Source organism: Microcaecilia unicolor, chromosome 3, assembly GCF_901765095.1.
Source record: "Microcaecilia unicolor chromosome 3, aMicUni1.1, whole genome shotgun sequence".
In the NCBI taxonomy this organism is placed as follows: Eukaryota; Metazoa; Chordata; class Amphibia; order Gymnophiona; family Siphonopidae; genus Microcaecilia; species Microcaecilia unicolor.
In genome coordinates this window covers 264,472,363-264,486,670 of record NC_044033.1, presented here as the reverse complement: position 1 = coordinate 264,486,670, position 14,308 = coordinate 264,472,363, and positions in this window count along the sequence as shown.

Here is a 14,308-nt window from a genome sequence, read left to right as displayed (position 1 = left end):
CAGTCAACTCCTCCTTTAATAAATATGTTGATTCTGTGAAGAGCAAATGAAGGTGTGGAGCTTTTGTGTTTTGCTAAAATTGAATCATAAAAGACTGCAAATAAAATAAATGAGTGTATTTGTATATTTATTTATTTATGGCATTTATATCCCACAATATATGAACGAGTAACTATGAGGCATATTTTCAAAGCACTTAGCCTTCCAAAGTTCCATAGGTTTCTGTGGAACTTTGGAAGGCTAAGTGCTTTGAAAATATGCCTCCATGTGTATGTTATGTACATGAAGCACTGCATGCTTTTCATACAGACAGTGACTTATCTACAGTACATGGTGTGAAAAAGTCATTTCTTTTAATATTCAGACCAACCCCTGAAAATGACTTCTGGCAGCAATGTGAATTTGTCTTTATTGCAATCTACGTATCATAAGTTTCTGCTGCCTAAGTTCATCTTGATTTCATACAAATTAATTCTCTTTCCTGTAGATTGATTTTGTACTTCCTACTTCAACCACAGTGTTACAAAATTGGTCATTAAACTGAAAGAGCATTCTCTCCATTAATAAAAGATACTATCGTCTGAAACTTTTGCATAATGGTGTTTGAGCAACATAAATAAAATAGTGTCACAGCTGGGTCTAAGCTGTAAGGTACAATCAGGTGGGGTTTTTTTTTTTAATCATAAATGAAGATGATCAGATCCATAAATGAAGATGAAATTTGATATAACAATGATGTGGTTCAATCAGTTCCATGAATGGGAAATGGCCATACTGGTCAATAATGTGTACAGGAAAGATATGAAAACCAGCAAAGAGTAGTAGTATTTCTTATATCTTGTTCTCATAGTTATGTCCATCAACCAGCAGGTGGAGATAGAGAACACAGAACTGAACTGTGCCATATAACTGCTGTGACACAGCCCTTCAGTATTTTCTATCTCGTGCAGGTGCATGGACATACCTCACAGCCCCAAACTCTGAATAATTTGCTCCTGGTCCATTTAGTCAACTGGCTCCCATTTGAGGAGGGTGAGTGAGTGGCTCCTAAAGCAGTCTTATCCGGAGGTCTGTAGATCACGTAAACCCTTCCTTCCATTTTTCTCGATTGAGAGGCCAGGCACAACAACTTAAAAAAAAAAAAAAATGTTTGGGCTGAAATGGCAACTGGCAAGAGAGAGGAGCTTTAAATTGGAGGCTGTATGAAGCACTTCAACTAATTTCAGTAAAGTGTGATGAGAACAGTGCACGGACAGAGACAGTCAATGGGGATAAGTCTGACTGCTTTTATTCAGAGGTGCAGTTGTGTGACTGGGTGCTCCTGCCTTGTGGGTAATCGAAACTGAATATTATTATGATTTGGTCCCAGGCCAGACTTTGTTTCAGGATCTAAAATGAGAGAAAACCCTTATAGGCCTATGACTCTAACCTGAACTCCAGTGTGACTGCAGAACTCATGATCTGTTGTGACACTCTCATTCAGCAGAATGAGGAACGGGCGTGAGTGGGAAAGAACAGAGTGGCATCGTTTAGCAACAGTGTGGTCACAGATGTTCTTGGAAAACAGAACAACGATGGCTTCTCAGGAAGATGACTTAGATTTCCAGTAAAAACTAGCCTATTGTTGACCTTTCCAGTAAATATTGACCAACTCATTATCATAGCCAATCAGTGTTAACTATGACATTAGCATAGATCCAATAAGGTGTGCTTACTGTCATATTATCCGTATCCTGAGTGGACATATAAAAATGAGTGTACTTCCTACTTCAAGCCAGAGAGACAGCCACAGAGCTGCTCCCTCATGAGAAACCAATTAATTGTATCTGAATTGGCAAGTAACCCAATTGCTTTCTCATAAGTAACTTTGCGTCTTTTATATCCACTAATGGTCATTGGCATCAGAGACTCAGAACCAGAAAACACCTATGTGTAGCTGTGGTATTATATTTCCATAGTTGACTGTACCTGGTGCTTGTATATTCTTTGGAGCCTCAGATTTAAAGGTAAATTTAAGTAGCAATATTCTGTACTCTCAGTGAGATATCACTGATCTGTTAATTGTACAAATACTCAATGAGATATCTAATAAAGAGCAATCTGGGAAGTATTCAGATACTATATTAATTGATTGAGTCACAAGTCTGAGCTTCCTATGAGAAATCCTATGCTTATATTGCTTTTCCTATTGATCCTATATTGCATTTATTTGGTGGGTAATAAAAACTTTATAAGATTAATTCTCATATCTATAGTTCTCTCTTACTTAGTTCCTGTATTATGAGTGAATGCACTGCGCTGCTGAAGCAGAAGTCTAGGTATCACAGAGATTAGATATACTTCCCCATAATAACAGACACCTTAAGGCAGCCTTGGGTGTATTGTTCCTTCTAAAGTATTGTGGCTGAACCACAGAGCTGGGAGGGATAGATACACCCTAAATTATACAAAACCATGTTAAGGTATGGCAGAAGTTGGACCAGAGAATGGTGGCTTCCATGGAAGCTGTGAAGTGGCGTTCCCTACTGCTGAACCTGCCGTGAGTCTTTAGGGTACTGTATTGCCTGCAAGCTGGGAAAGGCACAGGAGGAGCCTGATAATGCCGGTGAAGGCACTTCTCATGAAATTTTGCCACCACCAGTCTTGGATTCCCCAGACATACCTGCCCACACTTCTTTTCCTTAACATCCATTTTGCACACTCAGCCCACTCTTCACTGTTCCTTCCTATCAGGCATATCTTTTGAAGCGGGGATAGGCGAGGGCTTTTCAAACTTTGTTTTTCTCGTCATGCCACTCCTGCTTCCAGATGTTCACGTTTAGACCTCATGGATCTGGCTGAACTGGAATGTTCTCATGCCCTTCCTCTTTTTGATGCGGCCTCGGTAGTCTCAGGGAAATCCTGTCTGTGGGAGTCTCTGGAGGAACGGGAGCTTCCTCAGAGAAGGAGGATGATCTGAAGGTGCTGAGACTGTTTCACAAAGAAGAACTGAGCACCCTGATTACTGAAGCATTGGGTATTCTCTGTACTGGCGTCAGCTTCGGGGGCTCGGGTTCTTCTATTATGAAGGGCCTTTGGGGCCCCACTTAGGCATTTCCCATGTATCTTGATATATAAGATTTGATCTCTGCTGAATGGGTAGCTCTGGCTGCGGGTCTTAAGGTGGGAAAGGCCATAGCACACCTGTATCCCTTAGTACCTGAGGAGAAATAAAAGTTCCAGCATCCCAGAATGGATTTTGTGGTAATGGCTGTGACTAAGAAGACTATACTCCTGGTGGATACTGGATCAGGATCAGAAAATTGAAAACACTCTGAAACAATCCTTTGAAGTGGCTTCTCTGGGTCTTCAGATGACTATCTGCAGCTCCTTTGTGGTGACAGCGTGCCTGAAGTGGCATCAGCAGTCCTTACGGCAGGAGAGTCTTCATGCAGCCCAGTTGGAGGCTGGTGTGGCTTATTTGGCAGACACTATTCATGATCTGCTCTGCACTATGGCCCGGAGCATGGCTGTTACGGCATGTAGACAACTGATTGCAAATTTGAGCAGCAGATGCAGCTTCTAAGTCTTGTCTGGTAAGTTATCTTTCTGAGGCAAGTGACTCTCTAGCAAGGACCTCAGCAACTTAAGGAACTAGGTGAGACTAAACCTCAGCACCTGCCTAAAGATAAGCTAATATCATCATCTTTCTCTGCTGTGGGAGCCTTCTGTAGTAGGCTTCATCAGCAGTTAAGTCAAAGGTCCCACTACCAGACTATGTAGTCTTCCTTTCAAGCCAACAGGAAGTCCAACCGCAATCCATGAGAGCTTCCAACACCTCTTGTAGTGCACAATGATGTGAGGCAGGCCCACACTTTGTCTCTCAATGTTGGAAGTCACCTTCAAGGGTTTTTAGAGAAGTGAGCCAAGATCACAACAGACCAGTGGGTTTTGAATGTTCTTAAGACTACAAGCTTGAATTATCCTGTCTTGTCACACCTCTCTTCTTAGAGCCTCCCTGTCAAAGGGGCACCAAAGAAGCAGTGGTTCAGGTCACCGTAGATTCTTTGCTTACTCTAGAGACCGTTCTTACGGTCCCTTAAACAAACAGGCAGGGAAGGTGCTCATTTTAATTTTGTGTCAAAAAAGGAGGGTACCTTTAGACCAGTTTTGGACCTCAGGGGTCTAAATCATTGCCTATGAATGTCACACTTTTGCACAGGAGACCTTGCACTGTTATAGCCCTGATCCAAGCAGGAGAGTATCTTACAGCTCTAGACCTAAAAGAGGCATATTTTCATATCCCCATTTGGCCTTCTCGTCAGCAGTTTCTAAGGTTTGCAGTTCTAGGCCATCACTGTCAGTTCAGGGTGATGCCCTTCAGGCTGGTGACAGCTCCAGGAACATTTTCCAAGATAATGGTGGTGGTTACAGCCTACCTGTGTTGACAGGGCATCAGAGTTTACCCTTACCTCGATAGCAGGCTCATTTGAGCACATCCTTTTTGGACAGCAAAACTGCAACTTCTTCCATCATTCGCCTACTTCCTGGGTTGGGTGATCAGTTTTGAGAAAGGTGACTAGTTCCATCTCAGCTGCTAGAGTATTTGGGAGAGTTCTTTAACATGAAGAGGGAAAGAATCTTCCTCACAGGATGCAGGCAAGTAAAACTGCTACATTAGATTCAACTCCATTGTCTACGCAGGTCTTGACTGTGTCCAAGTTTTGGGTTAATAGTCATAATGAAGGTAATTTCTTGGTCATGTGCTTATATGCACCCTTTTCTCAGCCACTGCATTTGCCTGCCTTGATCTCCAGCAGCCAGACACATGTGGTGGTAGTTGTTGGGGCAGAATTTGAGCAAGGACGTACTCTTCCCAGTAAATCGCTGGAAGATAGTGACCATGGATGCCAGTCTTTTGGGCTGGGGAGCGCACTATCAATTTCATCTAGTGCAAGGAACCTGGTCACAGATGGAAGCGAGGCGGCTTATCCATCTACTGGAGCTCAGGGCTATTCACTATGCCTGGAAGGCCTTCACTCCATTTCTAGCTGCAGCCCCGGTCACAGTGTTCTTCAGCAATGTGATAGTTGTTTATATCAATGAGCAGGGGAAACTGCAGCCAACAACTGGCAGTGGAGGCCACCATTCTGATGCATTGGGCAGAGAGACATCTCTGCTTGTTAGCCGCACATGATACAGGATCTATGAATGTGCAGGTGGATTTTCTCAGCAGGGACTCCATGGACCCAGGGGAGTGGGAATTGTCTGACATTGTGTTTCAAATCATAGTGCATCACTAGGATTTATCATTTCTGGACTTATGGCCACCAAGAGGAATGTCATGGTGACCTGGTTCTTCAGCCATTGGAAGGAGCCAGACTCTCAGAGCCTTGATGTTTTCCTCATAGCGTGGCCAGTGGTGGGCCGTGTTTCTGGAAGGGATCATCTTGTATCCTGGTCGGGTCATTTTGGTAGCCCTGGACTGGCCAAGGAGACCATGGTATGCAGATTTGATTTGGTTTCTAGGTGGGCAACTGCATCGGCTTCCTCAAAGTTGAGGGTTATTACAGCAAAGTCTAGTGTTGATGCAGGATCCATCCCCCTTTGGACTTACAATTTGGCTTTTGAAAGGACATGGCTGAAGCGCAAGGGTTATGCAGATTCTGTTATTGCTACCTTGCTTCAGGCCAAGAAACACTCTACTTCAGTTTATTGCAGAAGTATTGAGACCATTTGAAGGTTGGTGTGCGGAGAGAAGGATTTCTCCTTTGTGAACCATGGTTGCTCACATCTTGGCTTTTCTTTAGTTGGGTTTCTGAAAGTTCAGGTAGCAGCATTAAGGTGTTTCAGGGCTGTTTGCAACATTCTTCATTGACAGGTCCCCCCCCCCCCCCCCCCCACATCATCTGGTTCTTGAAATGTGCGGGTCATCTTCAGCCTCCATTTTGTCCCATTTGTCCAGAATGAAATCTCAATCTCATCCTTCAAGCTCTGCAGAAGACACCATTTGAGCTTCTCAATAAGGCCTCTCTGAAAGACCTTGCATTGAAATGGTGTTTTTGGTGGCTGTTATCTCTACAAACCACATTTTGGAGCTACAAGCCTTTTCCCGTCGAGACCCATTTCTCCATTTTATGGAAGCAGGAGTCTCACTTTAGGCAGTTCCTTCCTTTCTCCCGAAAGTAGTATCAGCATTCCACATTAGTCTGTGGAGCTTCCTTCGTTTCACAAAGATTGAGGAAGTCGGTATTGTTCTTTAAGGCTCATAGATGTGCATCAGATTTTCCTCTGATATTTGGAGGTCATAAATGAATTTTGAAGATTGGACAGACTGGCCTTTTCAGTAAGAGAAACAGGGTTTAGCAGTGTCTAAACCCACAATTATGAGATGATTGAGGGAGGCTATTATTTCTGCCTCTATCCTTTCAGGAAAGTAGCCACCTTCCTTACAAGCACACTCTGATGCGTATAGTGCCTTCAGGGCAGAGACCATATTGGTCTTACTAGTTGATATTAGCAAGGTGACAACTTGGTCGAATTTGCACACTTTTGTCAAGCATTTTAGGTTGGATATAGCAGCTTGCTCTGAAGCAGTTTGTGGAGCTTTGATTTTGTAGGCAACAGTGCTATGAGCCCACCATCGGATTGCTTTTTTAGATATCCCACAAGTTCTGGAATAGTGGATATGATATGGAAGGAGAAATTAGGTCTTCCTGATAATTTTCTTTCCATTAGGCTGGTGTTTTCCAAACCTTGTCCTGGAGGCATCCCATACAGTCAGGTTTTCAGGATACCCACAACGAATATTCATAAGATAGATTTGCATGCAATTGAGGTAGTGCATGCAGATCTGTATCATTAATATTCATTGTGGGTATCCTGAAAACCTGACTGCCTGGGGTGTCTCCAGGGCCAGGTTTGGGAACCACTGCATTAGGCCTTCACTCTATTCCAGAAGCCCCCCCCCCCCCCCCAAATAAATTCTGATGTTGCAGGCCTTATGAGGAGTTGGGATATTTCCTACTACACTGGCAGTTTTTGCTTCTCTTTGATGCTCTACTCTCTTTTCAAGTCTTCCTGCTGAATATGAAATGTTGTACTGCTCTCAATTTTAATTACTTTCAGGTTGTTTAAGTCTTGGTCTTTTCCACACTGCTTATCTATGTAAATACTGAAGGACTGTGGTGCCTCACACAGAATATAGAATTGAGTTGTGGCATATAACTTCACCAGATGGTCATTGGTTTAACTAAGGGAAATAAAATTATCAGGTAAGTCCTAATTTCTCCTTATAAAAAAAATAAAATAACAGAATTAGAGGGATCATGTAGTACTGTGGGTTTTCTTGGAAAGGGGAGCTAGCACTTCCATCTACACTGCTGTAGTTTGCAAATGTCAAATACAGATTTTTAAAAAAAACTGAGTTTTTTGTAAAACATCCAAAAATAGGAATGAAGGGAGGGATATAGTACTGATAGAAAAATTTAACGTGTTCCTTTTGAGGAATGTGAGTCCTGCCTAGAATGATATCTTCAGTGCTAATTAAAGATTGATGCTGGCCAGGAGTAGAGAAGAGGACTAGAACCAGAGCCAAAACGATAATCTGAGATACCCTACAGTGAGAATCTCTTAAGTACCTAGTAGATCAACTCTGCATAGTGAAAAGTTTTTTTCTGTGATGACAGGCTGACTTTAGGCCTAGACAAATCTGCTAAGGCAACTTTCTGTAGAGGAAAATTCACCAAAACTGAAAATATCTCTGTGATGACTGTGACATAAAGGAACTTGAAAAGAAAGGTATATAAATATCTAGGAGTAGAGGAATGAACAACCATGCAGCATAATTCCTCACAATATGACAGATTAAAATTAATATTGAAAAAGAACTTTAACATCAAGGAATGAGATATAACCTATTAATCAGCTGGCAATCTCCACACTTATACAGCTCTGGAATTGTAGATTGGCCTCTTAAATACCTTGTTCTCACAAGGTCATTTATAAGAATCAGTGTTTGCCAAGGCTATATATATTCATACAGCTGAAGGAAGAATAGACCTCATAGAAATAAATTATACATATACAGATAAAGCTACAATCAGAGGCCTAGAAGCCTACTTAACAGCATCAACAGATCCAAATCCACAAAAAGTATGAAAAGTAAATGACCATAGTCTATCTCCATCAGTAAACTTGACAGGCATTCCAGTGAGCAGGAAGAATGACTGAGACTCCACCAGTGCCCATAAGAAAGGAAGCAACAACATCTGCAAAAGAAGAGAAAAAAAACCTTCAAAATATTAGATTAACAAAGAAAAACAAGTGGCAAAAGCACAAGTATAGTGGGCAATTCAAAATTAAAAAAAATAATAAAGAGAGAATCAAGCATTATTAACTGGCTTCTATAATGTACAATCCTTTCCCCTGTAGTTTTAAACTGAAACTTTCTTTAGCAGTAGAAACTTAACAGCCAAGAGTATTAAAAAGGGTAGTAGCAAGGCTCAACCTTTGACCTAAAAGAAAGTTATTTTCTGTTCTTTGCCTGCTGGAGAGGTAGCACTGCTACTGACCTGAATTAAGCGTTAATTAAGGTGAGAGGAAGTAGAATATTTGCAAAGGTTACTAAGGGTAATCTGATTACCGGGTTAGCTTCAAAGGGTTTGTTTGAAACAGCACATAAGTACATAAGCACTGCCATGCTGGGAAAAGACCAAAGGTCCATCAAGCCCAGCACTCTGTCTCTGACAGCGGCCAATCCAGGCCCCAAGAACCTGGCAAAAACCCCAAATTTAATAACGATCAATGGACTTTTCCTTCAGGAATCTGTCCAGACCCCCTTTAAACTCAGCAAGGCCAGCTGCCGTCGCTACCTTCTCCGGCAGTGAGTTCCAGAGTCTAACTACGCGCTGAGTAAAGAAAAACTTTCTCCAATTTGTTTTAAACCTACCACATTCTAATTTCATCTTGTGTCCCCTAGTTCTATTATTGTTAGAAAGAGTAAACAAACGCTTCACATCTGTCCGTTCTACCCCACTCATTATTTTGTAGACCTCTATCATATCACCCCTCAGCTGCCTTTTCTCCAGGCTAAAGAGTCCTAACCGTCTTAACCTCTCCTCATAGGGTAGTTCCATCCCTTTTATCATTTTTGTCGCCCTTCTCTGCACCTTCTCCAATTCCTTTCTATCTTTTTTCAGATGAGGCGACCAGAACTGAACACAATATTCCAGGTGCGGTCGCACCATGGAGCGATATAACGGCATTATAACCAGTGGCGTACCGAGGGCGGTGCGGTAGGGGCGGACCGCCCCGGGTGCAATCAATGAGGGGGGTGTTCTGCTCCGTCGGTCCTTGTCTGTCCCTGCCTTCACCCTTCCCCTAACTAAATAACTTATCTACTGCACTTGTCTTCATCTTCTTCAGCGGCACCGCTCACTGTGTCTCCTCTTAGCGCCGCGGCTCCTCTCTCTCACCATCGCAAGACTCCCGACTGTAACGCCCCTCCTTCAACACCTTCCTCCTGGCCTCTGCACCTGCGGCACCCTGCGCCAGTGCTTGTTCGGCTTCCTGCCACTGCGCCTGCGGGAGTGACGTCTCCTCTCCTCCGGGTGGCTGGCTCTGCTGCTCCTCCTCTCTCCATCCCGGCTCACGCGCCACCAGCCTGCCTGCACGTCTTTCACTTCCAGGCTGCACTCCACCCCTCGCCGGGCCACCGGTAGCATCAGCGGCACGCAGCATCAAACAGTGGATGTTTTGGTGTGGATAACTCATCGCTGCATTGTCAACTGTGTTGCTGCCCCAAGGTTGGTGCAGACCCCCTTCCCTTTGAGCCTTGTGATTCATTCGACTTCCATTCCAGGACTAGCAGATTAGGCCCCGCAGCGCAATCTTAATATTTATTTATTGAAATTGTCAGCGTGCTGCTTTGGCGTTTTTTTTAACACATATTATTGCATTTGCTTGCTGCTGCTACTAGTTTGGTTGAAGCAGCATGGGGAGGGTCACAAAATGTGAAAGGACTGGGGGGGGGGCAAGAACACTGGATGGGAGAGAAAGAGGGCATGATGGATGGAAGGGACAGACTTAGGGCTGGATGGCCCCTATGGAAGGGAGAGAAAGGGCAGATGCATGCACGGATGGATGGAAAGGGTCAGTTGCTGGATGAAAAGGGTCAGGGGCAGAAAGAGGGGCAGACACTGGATGGAAAGGGGCAGAGAGAGAGGGGGAGCTGGATGGAAGGGAGAGAAAGGGAAGACGCACACATGCAGCTGGATGGAAAAGAGCAGAGAGAGGGGGCAGATGCTGGAAGAAAAGGGCCAGGGCAGATAGAGGGGCAGACGGATGGAAAGGGGCAGAGAGGGAGGGGTCAGACTCTAGATGGAAAGGTCTGGCACGATGATTACATATGCAAGCTTCAATAAAAGAAAATGTTCTCCGTCTTTCTTTTCTGACCATTTATCTCATTTAATGATTATTGCTAAAAATAATTTTTTCATGGGGGGGGGGGGGGTGTTAAAAAAAGGTTGGCCCCAGGTGTCAAGTACGCTAGGTACACCACTGATTATAACATCCTCATGTTTGTTTTCCATCCCTTTTCTAATAATACTCAACTTTCTGTTCGCCTTCTTAGCCGCTGCAGCACATTGAGCTAACGATTTCAACTTCCTATCCACGATGACTCCCAGATCCCTTTCTTGGTCCATAACTCCTAAAGCGGAACCTTGCATGACATAGCTGTAATTTGGGTTCCTAATAGTTCCTTAGAATCCAAACTATATAGAGAGGAATGGTCCCACTTAACTTTCTTTCTGAGAAGTTCTGAGAGAAGAGGACATTTCTCTGGGTAAGTGACATTATTTTGCTCTGTGCTTGGTAACTTAAAGATTGGGTTTAAAAGAGGTATTGTAGGTTATTGATTATTACAGAATTTAAAAAGAAGAAGCAAACTTTATTAACTAGCTTCCATACCATTTTCCTCATAACTTTTTTCTGCTACAGCATTAACAGATAGACTCTAGCAAGCACAACAGGGCCTAGTTCAGTCCTCATTCCCTCCCCAGCTCAACTCTTCATTTATAGTCAATTATTCTAATTAGGACAACAAGAGGAGAGCTTTCATTAGAGATTTAATTAGTTTGTGAGAAACAAACACTAAATTACATATACCATATTTATTGGCATTTATTAACCACCTTTGTGAAGAGATTCACCCAAGGTGGTGTACAGCAGGTACAGTTTAACATAAAACTTACAATTTTGTTAACAGCATAACATTAGTAAAATGATCAAGAATAAACATAAATACAATAAATGAGATAAACCTGAAAACAGTAAATTGACCTAATAATAGAACTACCATGAAACAGTGTAAAAAATATACACATTTAACATCACTGGAATTCAGATACCAGAGATATAATACAATGTAGCATAATACTAATGATACACCTAATAAGCATGCATTAGAACATTCAGCTGACATAGATATGATGCGAAGGATGTATATTTCCCATATCTTCCTCGGTGAAAACTGAAGCAAAGAATTAATTTAATCTCTCCACTATAGGCTTGTCTTCCCTGAGTGCCACTTTTACCCCTGAGTCATGTGCTTTTGCCTTCCAACGCAATCTTCTTTTCAAAGTTTCTATGTAATCTTAAGGCCCTTTATATTCATCTGATATCCCTAGTAACTTAAGAAGTTTTAATCAAACAACTATATAATACTAAGATGCAGACAAAAGTCCAGCAGCAAGAGGGGTACTATCTAGTCTTTTGCAATGAGTGTCACATGTATACGATTATCTCCCAGTTGATGAGAGGTTATATGTATGTGCTCGATGCAAAGAGCTCCTAGTTCTCAAAGAACGAGTCTGTTCTCTTGAGGCTAGATTGTCAGATCCTCCAAGACAGGTACATAAAGGAGGCCTATAGGGACATTGTTGAGAAGTCCCATATCCAGTCTGCCTTGGAGGAGAGTGTCAGCCTGGTGAAGCTGGAAGTAATCATATAACCAGGACCTGCCCACCAGGGAATATCCTCTTGCAACGAGGATGTGTCTCCAGGAGCTTCTGCCCAGGAGGGAAGGGTTAGGATAGCAGTTGTAGATGGGTGGCTGGTGGATGTGAGGATTGCCTGGTCACTTGCCTGCCTGGTGCGAAGGTTGCGGACTTCATGCATCACCTAGATAGGATTTTAGATAGTGCTGGGGAGGAGCCAGCTGTCTTGGTACATGTGGGTACCAATTACATAGGAAAATGTGGGAGGGAGGATCTGGAAGCCAAATTTAGGCTCTTAGGTAGAAAGCTCAAATCCAGAACCTCTAGGATAGTATTTTCAGAAGTTCTCCCCATTCCACACACTGTGTCCAAGAGAAAGAGCTCCGGAGTCTCAATGAGTGGATGAAGCGATGGTGCAGGGAGAAGGGTTTTAGATTTGTATGGAAATGGACAACATTGTAGGGAAGGGGGAACCTATTCCAGAATGATGGGCTCCATCTTAACCAGGGTGGGACCAGGCTGCTGGTATCGGCATTTTAAAAGGAGATAGAGCAGCTTTTAAACTAAAAATGTTCAAAAGTGCATGGTTTGGAACAAGGTATCTTTCAAAGCAAAACAGGGAAGATAGGGTATCCCGATAGCGAGGTTGCAATAAAGATCATAGTTGACTTTGTGTCTTTAAATATAAAGTAGACAAAAGATTGCGAATTATCACTGTCAACTGCTGAGCAACATTACAGGATGCTGGGTTTGATGGACCTTCGGTCTGTACTAGTTTGGCAATACTTATGTACTTATGATGTAAATAGGAACAACGAACATAGTTTGACATGTCTATATGTGAATGCCAGAAGCCTAAGAAATAAGATGAGATAGTTAGAATATATTGCACTAAATGGAAAATTAGATATAATAGGCATCTCTGAGACCTGGTAGAAGGAGGAGAACCAGTGGGACACTGTTATACCAGGGTACAAATTGTATCATAGTGATAGGGTGGATCGAATTGGTGGAGGGGTAGCATTGTATGTTAAGGAGGGCCTTGAATCAAATGGACTAATAATTCTGCAGGACACAAACCATCTTGGAATCCCTATGGATTGAAATTCCATGTGTAAAGGGGAAAAGGATAGAGATAGGAGTGTACTACCGTCCACCGGGCCAGGATGAACAGACAGATGTAGAAATGTTAGAAATTAGGGAGGCTAACAAACTGGGGAGCACAATAATAATGGGTGATTTCAATTACCCCAATATTGACTGGGTAAATGTAACATCAGGGCAAGCTAGGGAGGTAAAATTCCTTGACAAAATCAAGGACTGCTTTATGGAGCAGCTGGTACAGGAACATTTCTAGATCTAGTCCTTAATGGAGCACATGATCTGATGCAGAAGCTAATGGTGCTAGGACCGCTTGATAACAGTGATCATAATATGATCAGATCTGATAGCTCTGAAGTAAATACACACAGGAAATCCAATACGTTAGCATTTAACTTTCAAAAAGGAGACTATGATAAAATGAGAAGAAATGTGAAAACATTTTTTAGAGGAGCAGCTGCGAAGGTCAAAAATGTCCTCACCCTTAATAGTCTTGTCTGTCTGTATTTTTAGATTGTAAGCTCTATCGAGCAGGAACTGTCTCTCTGTGTCAGGTGTTCAGCGCTGCGAGCATCTGGTTGCGTTATACAAATGTTAATAATAATAATACTGTACAAAAATATCCTGAAAGCCCAGGCCAGTTATATTCCATGTATTAAAAAAGGAGGAAGGAAGACCAAGCAACAGACAGCACGGTTAAAAAGTGAAGTGAAGGAAGCTATTAGAGCTAAAAGAAAATCCTTCAGAAAATAGAAGAATCCAACCGAAAATAATAAGAAACAACTTAAGGAATGGCAAGTCAAATGCAAAGCGCTGATAAGGAAGGAAAAGAGGTACTGAAAAAAATATTGCGTTGGAGGCAGAAACACATAGTAAAAACTTTTTAGGTATATTAAAAGCAAGAAGTCAGCAAAAGAATCATTGGACTGCTAGATGACTGAGGGGTAAAAAGAGCACAGAGGGAAGACAAAGCCATAGTGGAGAGATTAAATAAATTCTTTTTTTCAGTCTTCACCGAGGAAGATTTGGGAGAGATACCAGTGCTAGAAATGGTATTCAGAGTTGGCAAGTCAGAGAAACAATTAAATCTATAAACCTGGAAGTTGTAATGGCATAATTTGACAAATTGAAGAGTAGCAAATCACCTGTATGGGATGGTATTCATGCCAGAGTAATGATAGAATTGAAAAATGAACTTGCAGAACTATATGTAATTTTTTGTTAAAATC